The sequence below is a fragment of the Ambystoma mexicanum genome, chromosome 1p (assembly GCF_040938575.1).
Source record: "Ambystoma mexicanum isolate Mex_15411 chromosome 1p, UKY_AmexF1_1, whole genome shotgun sequence".
Lineage (NCBI taxonomy): Eukaryota > Metazoa > Chordata > Amphibia > Caudata > Ambystomatidae > Ambystoma > Ambystoma mexicanum.
Genome location: NC_090921.1, coordinates 1329303651 through 1329315951, shown reverse-complemented (window position 1 = coordinate 1329315951; position 12301 = coordinate 1329303651). Strand labels below are relative to the sequence as shown.

At 45.7% G+C, this 12301-nt stretch overlaps 1 protein-coding gene across 2 annotated transcripts in view; it reads right to left on the bottom strand.

The window, feature by feature from the left end:
- The window catches only part of CCDC106 (coiled-coil domain containing 106), a 607047-nt gene that overhangs the window by 414717 nt on the left and 180029 nt on the right, over positions 1-12301 (bottom strand). The gene's annotated exons all lie outside the window — the stretch shown is intronic.

Sequence of the window (12301 nt, the reverse complement as noted above, 5' to 3'; positions counted from 1 at the left end):
TTCCCTCAGTTCCCCAACCCTTTATGGGTTATTTTCAATCAGACACCTATTTTTCCATTGACTCATCTATACAAACACCAGTCTTGTACTGGGATGAAGAAGAGGACTAAGAGACACAAGACCGTGAACTCCAGTTGGCGGTCTAGTTGTCAGACCTTTGATTGGTCCTACTCATGTCAACTCCCAACAGTGGGAGTTTAAAGATGCTGCAGGTGTGGAAGAAGGGAGATCCATGGTCCAAGACAGCGGTTGGGAGACGTGTGCGTACAGCGAGTCAAACTGTGGAGACAGGTGTGGAAACGGAGCTGGCGAGAGAGGCGTGAGACTGGGAAAGCTGTGGTCGAGAAGGAAGGAGCAGTGGAGGGTTCTGGAGCGAGATGCCTAGACGGCAAGAGCACCAGAGAGGCTGTGGAGAAGCCAAGCTGCTAAACAAGTGAACTGCTACACCTTAGAGCTACCGCAGAGGATGAGAGAGCTGCCGACACCAGTGAGGCTGTGGGGAAGCCAACGGCAACCGGTGCACCTTACCTGGGATATAGGGCACCGGGGCACTTTGTATAATGTACCGCTTGTATAACCCAGTACCCAAAACCTAGTAAACCAATATTCCTCAGTAATATGAAATCTGAAGAAACCTATGAATATTGGAAAATGTCCATATGGGGATGCTGAATAACCTACCAGTGACTGATGAGCAATTGTGATAAAGACATTTGAAAGGCTAAACAGCTTACAAGTAAATTATGAGCAATTGTGAAGGGAATGAAAGGTGAAGAAATGACCAAACCCAATTAACTGCAATCAGAAACAGAAAGACAAGCGCTAGAAAACCCAAGGAAGGGTATGCACGTGGTGAGAAAATATTAGCCAAGGAACAAGAGAAGCCAAAATAACTTCATAAGTTGCCAAAGACATGAAAAAAGTGTACTGGGAATTTTGTCTTGATTTGCCACAAGGACAAAATTAAGACCCATCTCCCGGTTCCGTGACCTATAATGGGTGGACCGTGTGGTCCAACAACTGCACCTAGACCAAGGTTACCCTGTTTGAAACAGTCAAGGAAAACACCAATAATAAATTGCCACGTGTGAAAGAGATTGCTAAAGTGAATCAGAAGAAAGCAGTCTATATGAACTGTCAAGGAGCCAGGAGGAGGGTGAAGTTAACCCGTAACTGGTTTTTTTTCTGAATACTGAGAGACTGAGAGTCAGAATAAGTGGTGTGAAAAACTAAAGGGTGTTTCACTGCCTAAATCCTGGGGGTCCCTTACTCAGTCGGCCAGGGCACGACCATCACCTCTGGATCCAGACCCTGGGGGTCGACAAGTGCGGGAGGATCACTTGTGTGAGGGGTAGTGGGGAAAGAGACACCAGATGGTGAGACTCTGTATCCCCCCCTTCAAATACCCTTATCCAATCATATTTTATGGGATCCCCTCCCTTTCCTACACAAACACTGAGCAGGAGAAGAGGAGGTCTAAGGCTGAAAGGTTACCACCCAAACAATACACTGGACATGTCCCTCTAATGAGATCAGGCAGGGACAATCACTTAACTTTAATCACGCACACCTAATACCTATTAACTCTCCACACATGGTTAAAAGGTGGAACACAGACACACTTTGAGCAAGGCGGTGCACACGAAGGAGCAGTTTCTCCAGGGATATAGCGAACCAGGCGAAGGAGAGCGACAAACTGAGGGGTTGAACCTAAGAGGCAGGAAGCCAGAGAACCCCCTGGCCAGAGATCGTTATTTCCAAAAGGCTTTGAGGATTACGCACGACAGCCAAGCTGGAAGGGAGAAAGAGGTTTCTAAGTGCTACAAGGTCACCAGCCCCTGTCATGGGTGAACAGCAGAGTTGGGGAGGCGTAGAAGTTGCAGTGGTAACTCCCACATCAAAGCCACCAAAAGGCAGAAAGCATTGTAACACGACCAGTGAGTTGAGGGAAACAAAGAAAGCATGGCCTGTGTTTAATTGAAATGCTTGCAACAATATCTGAGGGATGAAGGTACAAGAGCGCCGATAAGCTGTGAGAGAAAGTGAATCCATTGTTAAAAACTGTGAATGCGAAATACAAAAGTAGCAGAGTGGTCCGGCGGAGTGAGATTGCCCAATCGAAAATCTCTGAAATGTTTTCAAGCTGCAGAGGCAGCAGGATGCGAGAGAAAGAAAGTAAGAACAAAACTGCATGAAAGAAAAGTTTGAAAGACTTGAAAGCAAGTCCCGCCAACCTGGTGCTTTCCTGGTTGCCGCTCTTTTTCCCTACTTAAGGAGCCCTCCAGCCTCTTTTCCTTTGCAGATGGGTAGCAGGTACAAGTGGATCTTGTTCACCTGGCTTAAGCACCACCCACCTTCTTAGCCCTGCCTCTTCCTTCCTGCTCTAAACTAGATCAGGGATGTCTCTCACCCGGGCGTCCGAAGCGAAGTGCAGACAAAGAAAAGGACAATTCCTGTTTGGACCTGTTCAGACCAGAAGGATCCAGGGCGCGAACCCCTGCTCAGACAGCAGGTAAGCATGCACCAACATGTGTTTACTCCCTCTGGCCCCACAGGCCACCCCCAGTCCTCTGGTCCCCCCGTGATGTTCCCTTGTACCCCCCACCCTACATCTTGCACACAGGTGTTGCCCGTTTGCTCGATTCTTCTACCCTGCTCCCCCTTCACCCCTCCCCCTCTTCACCCCTCCAGCCTACTTCTGCAGGAGTCTGTCCTGATACATTCTGGTTTGACCATCACCGTCTTGTGGGCAATGCTGGATTTGACTTTTATGGACTTCATTGATTCATGGTGCATCACCCTTTCTCATGGTGGCCCTGAATCATGCTGTTCCCATCTTCATCTTGTATCCAGGCTTGCAACATTATGTGTTACTACTGACTTCTGCAATTGTATTCACTCTCCCCTCTTGCTTCTCCACTCTTTTTGACTGCTTACTCTCCGTTCTCTACTCCTCTCCCTTTTCCTATCTCCTCCCCTTACTTTCTTCTATGCACTTACTCTATCAGAATTGTCCCTGGACCTAGTATGATAGCAACCTTGCCTGTCTCCGCCCTCCTCCTCTTACTTGTCCCCCTGCCCCTTCTCCAGCACTATCTGAAATGTCGTCAGGCCTACTACGATAGTCGCTTGTTTTGTTCCTCCCCTCCCTTCCTGCACCCCTCTCCCTCACCTTTTGTTTCTCTGGCTCTACCAGAAATGTCATCAGGCCTAGTACGGTAGTCCCCTGTCTGTTTTCATTTCCTTCCCACTCTTCCCACTGCCTTCCTTATCTATGTCTTAGCTCTTGCACTACCTGAAATGTCGTCAGGCCGAGTACAATAGTTAATTTCACATCCTTACTTTTCATGGCCTGTTAGAATGTCACTGTATTTTCCCTTGTTCCCTCCCTTGCCTTGAAGCGCTTTGAAACACATTGTGTACAGGCGCTATATAAATAAACTATTATATCATATCATACCTAGCAAGTACATTTTCCAAGAGGCATTGGAACAGAAGGAAAATATGTAAAGTGGAAGTAAAGAAAGAAAGGAGGGTCGAAGTGGTCATGTGGGGGTAAGAGCAAAAATCCTCCCAGTTTCGAAAGTCTTTGACAGTGAAATAATACAAAAGGAGGTTTGAGCCCGAGAGAGGGGAACCTACAGTGTAAAGTGTGAAGAAAACTTGGGGAAGAGAACCCCACTAAGGAGAAAGGATTTGAGCCTAATTAAGGGGAACCTATAGGGAACTGCGATCAAATACTTTACTTAGAAACGTTCTGTTGAAACTGTGTAAAAGCTTGAAGGCAGACCTGGACTTGGGTGAGGGAAACCCGAGAGGTTGAACCTGTGTGATGCTGGAAATGCATTGGAGGTACAGGGCCTCCCTGTCCTTGTCCTGTAGTCCTTTTTCATGTGTGTTCTTTATTGTTTTCTGCCCAGGAGTCCATGTGAGACTCTTGCCAGTGCTGCTCTTCCTCTTTTTGGTTTGGTGTACAGACCCTTGGGATACCCTTATGGCACCCATGGGTGGAGGTACAACCCTGTGCCCCTAGTGTATGTTTTTGGGCACCTGTGTGTGGCCCACTGACCAGGGTATGGGCTGGAGGCAGCTCCATGCTGAATTTGACAGGTGCTCGGAGTATCCTCCATTTTGGGATACCCAGGCCTTGCCATTGGAATCAGTTTATTCCTGATAGGAGACAAGATGGGCCCATTGGCCTCTTGCTTTCTATTGCCTGTTACTTTGTTTTTTCCCAAAGTCCTGGGAAGCCCTGACTCTGTCCCATCCCCCTGACTGGCTGTTGGGTGGAAGTTCCATATATGGTATTGTGGGGAAGTCCAGGCCACACTGGCTGGAGCCTTCCCAGTGACTGTATATTATGGATACACCCTTGGGGTGGGACCTGGACCTGGGTGAATGCACTTCTTCTTATGGGTGTCTGGTTTCTGGTATGTGACACAAAACTGAGACAGCCCTGCCCGAAACTGGTATGAATGCAATCTGGATTGCTGTATGGCTGGGTACTTGTCCCAATACACATGACTTGTTGTGAGTGTCTGGAGGGAGGAGAATGGCCTGAATGCACTGTGAGCCTGATTGGTTGTCTGCCTGCATGAATGCCCTTCTGGATGATTGGTTGCCCGAGTGTGACCCAGCAGAGTGAATGAGAGACCAAACAGTATATCTGGGGACCTCTCACTGATGGAAATCGTTGAGAAGCTGAAGTCGAAACTGATGCTTGATCTCGAAAGCCGAGATCGAAGAGGGTGGTTGACTGCTGTTAGCATCACCACAATCCGAGAGCTGCCGTGCTGTCGAGGAACGCTGCAACCGATGGAGACCCGCTGAAGCCATGTTGCCCAGAAGCGGGGACAGCTTGACGCCGTGCCGCCGACAACCAGAGCCGCAACGCTCCATTGATTAAGACACTTTGAATTCAAGGACGCTCTAGCCAGCAACGCAGACCGCTTTTTCCTGCTGGAGAAAGTCAAGGCCGCTGACGCACCGAGGAGCATCCGCCAGTGGGTTTCCCCCACCTGATGGCCGCAGAGATGCAGACTACTCGACGCCCTTGCTGTGCCAAAGTTCTTCATTGACTCTTTGCGTCAACGACCTATCGAAGGCGAGGTGCACCGCACACCTCATCTTCGCAGGACGTCCATGACCAATGGTCGTCGAGCACCGCCAGGACCGAAGCCTGGCCTCGAAGCCTTTGTTCACCCGTTACTTGAGGGATTTCAACGATCTGTGGCTCCTGCCTTAAAGGGAGTCGTTCAAGAAGGATTTGTCGACGACCCGACGTCTAACTCTGCTATTCCAGGTACAATGGGGTGGCAGAACTATTAAAGAAGGAAATAAGACTCATGTAAACAATATATGGACTGGGCTTGTATTATATCTTTATTTACAGGTTGCCCAGGTGGGGGAGATCCTCACACAGAACTTATTCTAGGTAAATGGGCCAGTATTCTGCCTATTGTTTTAACCAACCGTCTCTCCTCCTAGATCTATTGTTGGGTCACATTATTAACTGATTTGTATGACATTTGAACCGAGTACAGTTAATGCATTTTAATGGAATCTAAGAAGTAATTGTGATACCACATAGAAACTGTATATATTTCTTATTTTAGATTAACCTGAGCACAAAGTGTGTTATTGTGATTGTGTACATAACTTGAGCCTATTTATATAAAGAACTGTGTTTTCACTAACATAGTGTGTGGACATTCCTTTGTGGGTGCTTGGGGACTACACTGTACTTAAGAACCAGCCTGCATCACCTCCTGAGAGCTTAAGCCTTGATTGCTCGTCCACGATACCAAATAGAGAATCTTGGCTGGGGTGCTCTGTGCCTCTACTCTGCCATATAGAGAGCAGGAGAACAGATAATCCCTCCAGTCTTTACAACTTGTGACTCGGACTCTGGAAGGCAGAGCCAGCCGCCTAACTGTTCGCAAGCCAAAGTGTGTTCATCCAGCAAGTGTTCCGTCTAACCCTGTCCTATACAGCGTGGGGACGAGAATGTATACTGATTTATATTGTCATTCTGATATTTTGTTTCACTACTGATTTTTCCTTTTGTAGATACATATCCATATGTCACATTAGTTTGTATTAGAGTGAGAGTAGGCATTAGGCTTTTGTTAATGTAGGCCCTTATTGTTTGACGAAGACTGACTAGGAATGTTTCATTATTGATGGTCGAGATTACTCCCATCTTATTTATAGGGCCAGACAGGAGATTTTCCAACCCCCTTGAATCAGCCAATGAAGGTTTTGAAACTTACAACTCTTGTGTCATCGTCTACTTATGATACCATGCCTCTCTTACACATGGTGTCAGAGTGGGATCTGATTCAATTGACAAAAGTTGAAAACCAATGTTGATTATTTTTATACCACCCGAAGGAGAAAAAATAATTCTTGACATAGACATTACTGACTGGATATTGTCACACTCACCTGTGTCTCTGCAGAAGCGATGGATGAGCCTCCTTGACCCGAGTTCTCACTTCCCCTGTTTCACCTGGAGGAACACCTGTCAAATATAAGATGCACACTCAGACCTGGGTTCACCCGATTCCCCTGGGCCCCTTCCCTTCTCACTACTACGTGCTGTGATGTCCCCTAAGGGCTTACCTTGGTTTTTAGTGGGTGTGCACTCCATCCTGCATACGCAGGGGTGCGATTCTGTGGGAGATTCTCAGGCCTACACTCGTAGGGATGATGCCAATGTCTGTTTGCCGAGTTCCGATGCCACACGCTGTTATATGTCTTCACAGTGAGGCAGAGTGTTCCATGTGCTAGTTTCTTCACTAGCAAGAAAGTCCTTTCCACACGGCGAACGTTGCGCGGTGGATTTTGAGAGTCCGGAATTGTCCGAATTGTCTTTATTTTGCCAAAGGTATCTTGGGTGAGTAGCGCTGCATGTAGAACTCAGACCTGCCGGTAGGTATGCGCAGCGATATAGGTTCGAGCGCACCGAATAATGTCTCTCCTTTTGTTTGCAGGAGTGAATTATGGCGTGCTTGTGTCACAAGCCTGGGTTCATCGCTACAGGAGAGCCTCGGAGGTCTGGTAAGTATGCACAGAGGCTTCGGTAAGTATGCACAGCGTCATTGGAGCGAGCGCAGTAAGTAATGTCTCTTTCTTTTGCAGGAGTTTGGGCGCTCGGGCTACGAACCTGGATTCCAGCGTAGCAAGATGATTCGGTGAGTATGCGCAGTGTTACTGGAGCGAGCGCACTAATTAAAGTTCTTCTTTGTGCTTACAGGTGCAGGTGTAGGTTTCACCTCGTGTCCAGGGAAAGCTGCAGCTTGGAGAAAGCACAGAGGTTGATCCGGAGCAGGTAAGCAGAAGCAGGAGGACCCGGAGCAGGTAAGCAGAAGCATGATGATCGGGAGCAGGTCAGCAGAAGCATGTTGATCCGGAGCAGGTAAGCAGAAGCAGGATGATCCGGAGCAGGTAAGCAGAAGCAGGATGATCACCTGCTCCGGAGCAGGTAAGAAGGAGCACTGTGAGTGTGTTGCTGATGCAGCTTACAGAAGCAACACGAAGCACTGGAAGAATCTAGGATGTGGCTTATATAGCCAGCCACACCGAAACACTAGAGAGCTCATGTACCTTCATGCACGTCAGTTTGGCAACTGGAAGTGGTAACCAGGAAGTTACTACAAACACCAGGAAGGAATTCAAATAAGTTATCTGCTATGGGTTTTTTGTGTGCCTATGCCAGGCCTGCCAAGCCTCCACCCAGCTTGCCCTGACTACATGCCCGGTACCCATGACAGATATATAGGATAAGAGAAACTCTGTTCTCCCAAATACATATTCCTGTTATCCAGCAAGACCTATTTTTCCAGTCTCAGGTTTTACTAGACACCCTACCTCTCTCTCGTTACCATATACAACAGTGAGATCGGCTAGTCCTAAAAGTAAGACCATCCCAGGTCTTTATTCGATGTGGGGCATTTAGTCCCCCCTTTTCTGACACATTTCTCTTTAATGCTGAATCACCCTCTGGTTCTGGCCTATCTGGTGTAAACCCTGATACTCCGGGATCCCCACCTCAATCAGAATCAAGCACGGAGGGAACTACACATTTTTTAAACCTCCTCTGAGGAAAACTAGACCATCTTCTTTTCAGGATCTGGGGCGAGTCAGAAAGAACCCTCACACCTCCTGATATGGCCTCAATTGAAGAAGTGCTAGCACAGTTGGCCGCCCATCAGAGACAAGCAGAAACCCGTCTCCAATCAAGCTTAGCGCAACTTGTTGCATTACAAACAAAACCCCTATTACCTCAAGGCATACTACAACCCTATGAAGATGGAGTAGATTTGGGGAATTTTTTTCTGAATTTCGATCAACTAGCAGAACAGTTTGGATGGGCTGAGAACCTAAAAATATTGAAGGGGGATTTGCAAACTTCCTATCAGTTACTTAATTTCCCGGTAGATGCCACCTTTGCATCTAGTAAAGAGGGACTCCCGAAAAGGATAGGTCAGACCAGCAAATTCTATAAACAAAAGATAAGAAGTATCCAACTAACTCAGAGAGAAACCACTTTAGAATTAGGAGCGGATTAAAAACATATCTCTATGGGTAGCCAAAAAGACTCTAGCCGAATTGATAGAGATGCTAACCCTGGAACAATTTATTAATTCTCTACCTCGCTATCTACAAAAAGCAGTGTTAAAATTAAATAAACCGAGCCTCACACTTGCCATTGAGACTACTCAGAGTCATTCGGAGGACATGAAACACTTTCATTCTCTGCATAAAAACGAGGATAGAAAAGGTCAAGAGACTCCCTACCGCCCTAGCCCACATATATCAGAACGAGGGGGAAACCTTTCTAAGGCCAAAGAATGGATGATGAAAGAAAAACCAGAACTCAGAAAACTAGAAGCCTGGAATCACAGAGGAAACAAGGAGAGAGGCGTTTAAGGGGATTAAGCCTCAACCACCAACTTGTTTTTCGTGCCAGGAGATTGGTCATATGGCTAGACACTGTCCAAAAAATCAAAAAAAGAACCCATGGAAATAGGATGCCTGCGAGGGGAGGAATGGGAAGATCCAGAAGAAGATGTAGAAACAGTTAGCATATGCTTGTGTCAGTCACCAACAGAATTTAGTTATGAGAGGCTTTTGTGCACGGGAAGGTTGTAAATGCTTTAATAGACTCTGGCAGTAAACAGGCCGCAGTGACAGCAGATCTAGTCATGCAGGAAAACCTTAAAAACTCAACCCTAGTTAGGGTTACCTGCTTACATGGGGATAATGAAATTGACCCAAGAATACCTCTGTCTATCAATATTAGAGGAGAGCAAACGCTTATTTCAACCACCATCATCCCGGGACGCCCAGAAGAAGTTCTCATAGGTAGATATTTCCCCAATTCTTACACCTTTCTTCAGGACATTCCATCTCAACAATATCAATTTTCACCTCACACCCACAGTGGCAGTCTGATTTTATTCCTACACCTCTCCCATATGTAATTGGTCAGAAATGAACTGCCAAAGCAATATAACACACCGAGATCCCACCAAAAAATCTAGTAGGGAAAACCCAGAGGAGCAACCAACTCAATCAAATTTCATGAGCTATTTAAGGGGGACTACCATCAACCCCCAGCTTGCATCGAGAAAAAGAAGTTAAGTTAATAATATGCGATGGTCCCTGGATTCCCCCCTACCTGTTCTCTTCACAACCCTAAGAAAGGGACACCCCAGAACAGAACAGGATCATCCACATTGCATAGTGGAAGGGTATGTGAAAAACCAGAGGGTGTTTCACTGCCTAGATCCCAGGTATCCCTTACTCTGGTGGCCAGGGCACAGCCATCGCCTTTGGATCCAGACACTGGGAGTGGACAAATGCAGGAGGAAAACCTGGGGGAGGGGTTCTTGGGGAGTGGGGGAAGAGACACCCAATGGCGAGAGGCGGTATCCCCCCTTTCACAATACTCCTATCCAATCCTATTTTTTGGGATATTCCAACTTCCCAGACCCACTCCTGCCTTTCCCACACAAACACTGAGCCGAGGAAGAGGAGGTCTAAGGCTGAAAGGATTACCACACATACAATATACTGGGCATGTCCCTCTAATGAGATCAGGCAGGGTCAGGCACTTTCATTTAATCATGCACACCTAATACCTATTAACTCTCCCCACATGGTTAAAAGATGTAACACAGACACATTTTGAACAAGGCGGTGCATGAGAAGGAGCAGTTCCTCCAGGGCAATTGTGAACCAGATGAAGGAGAGCAACAAAACGAGGGATTGAACCAAAGGGGCAGGAAGCCAGAAAACCCCCCGCCTTACGAGAGATTGTTATTTCCAAAAGGACGTGAGGATTACGCACGACAGCCGAGCAGGAAGGGAGAAAAAGTATTTTTTCATAACAGAAGTTTTTCCGCTTCATTAAAGATTATCGTCACTACAGATGACGCCATCCGTACTCCAACGCAATGACGTCATCACATTAATAAGTGACATCTCTGACATCACATACAAGTAGCAGCCATTTTAGACCGCTGATGAACGCCAACCTGGCAAATTTATGATACTCACTCGATTCTGTATTCCGTGGTAAGTACAATTTACTTCTTTTGAAAGAGATTTCCATTCTACTTATGAGACAACCTAGAGGAAGGATATTTTACCTTTGATTTTTTTCGAATTAGACCTACTATCTGCAAATTATTAGGAACATTGAAGGGCTCTGAGAACACAACTTCCATGAAGTACTACTTGTGAAAAACCGACGCACATGTAAGTCGGCTAAATAGCCTGCATTGAATCTATGATTTTATTCACTTTGCCAGTTGATTTCAGTGAAATATACAAATACTCTTGTTAATAGGGATTACCTGTGATGAAAATGATGAACTTTCCTGGGATAGAACCCTGAAAATAGGGCTAGTCGAGAAAGCACAGTCTAGAGGTAAGCGAGTTCAAATATTTAGATAAGTATAGTGAATAACAGAATAATTTGTCTTAATGAAGATTACTATACCTTTACCATAGGGAGTGGACAGTGAGGGCCCACAAATCGCAATTTTGCGAAATCGTACCTGAAGTTGGTACAGACTAAACAGGTGCTAAACTATTTGATCTTAAAACAATATACACCATGTACAAAATATTAAAGTGTGAAAAATGTATCACTACTTGAATAGATTCTAATTTATTCTTTAGATATTATTGGAAATTCTTAGAAGACTAACGAGCTCCTGGGGAAGGGATTCTCCCGAAACGCGTTGAGCTATTTTTATGTTTGGTTGAAAGTGAAGCGTGATTGTGATTAATATTCATTGTCATAAAAAATGTGAATTTGTTTAATTAACATTATGGCTAAAGAAAGTACTTTATAAGAATTACCACTACCACGCATATGAAATATCAATCAAAACTTTCACTGCCTTTTTGACAGTACTATAGATGTGCAGGGGACGGGAGTGTCCATCAACGAAGGACACTGATTAATGTATTAGTTATTGTAACGGTTCACTTGTGTCAGGACTGTGGTTTTCTCCCCAGCACCCTTAAATTCTGATAAAAATACCATACAACATCACACCAATTAACTAGAATTTGTAGCAAGTCATACGTAGCAAGTGCATTTTCCAAGAGACATTGGAACTGAAGGAAAATGTGTAAAGTGGAAGTAAAGAAAGAAATGAGGGCTGAAGTGGTCATGTGGAGGTGACAGCAAAAATCCTCCCAGTTTCAAAGGTCTTCAACAGCAAAATCAAAATATGAAAGGAGGTTTGAGCCCGACTGAGGGGAACCTATAGTGTGGAATTTGAAGAAAGCTTGGGGAAGGGAACCCCACCAAGGAGAAAAGGTTTGAGCCCGATTGAGGGGAACGTATAGTGAACTGCAACCAAATACTATACTTAGAAACTGTGTAGATGCTTGAAGGGTGACCTGGACTTGGGTGAGGGAAACCAGAGAGGCTATACCCCTGAACTTGTGACTCAGACTTGGAACGGCCAAGGCGGCTCTGGAGGGCAGAGCCAGCCACCTAACTGTGTTCGCAAGCCAAAGTGTGTTCATCCAGCAAGTGTTCCATCTAACCCTGTTATACAACGTGGGAATGAGAAATGATACTGATTTATAATACCATTCTGACATTTCGCTTCACCGCCGATTTTTCCTTTTGTAGATACATATCCCTATGTCACATTATTTTGTATTAGATTGAGGACAGGCATCAGGTTTGTGTTATTATAAGCCTTTATTGTTTGACTAAGACTGACTAGGACTGTTTCTTTATTATTGGATGGTCGAGATTACTCCCATC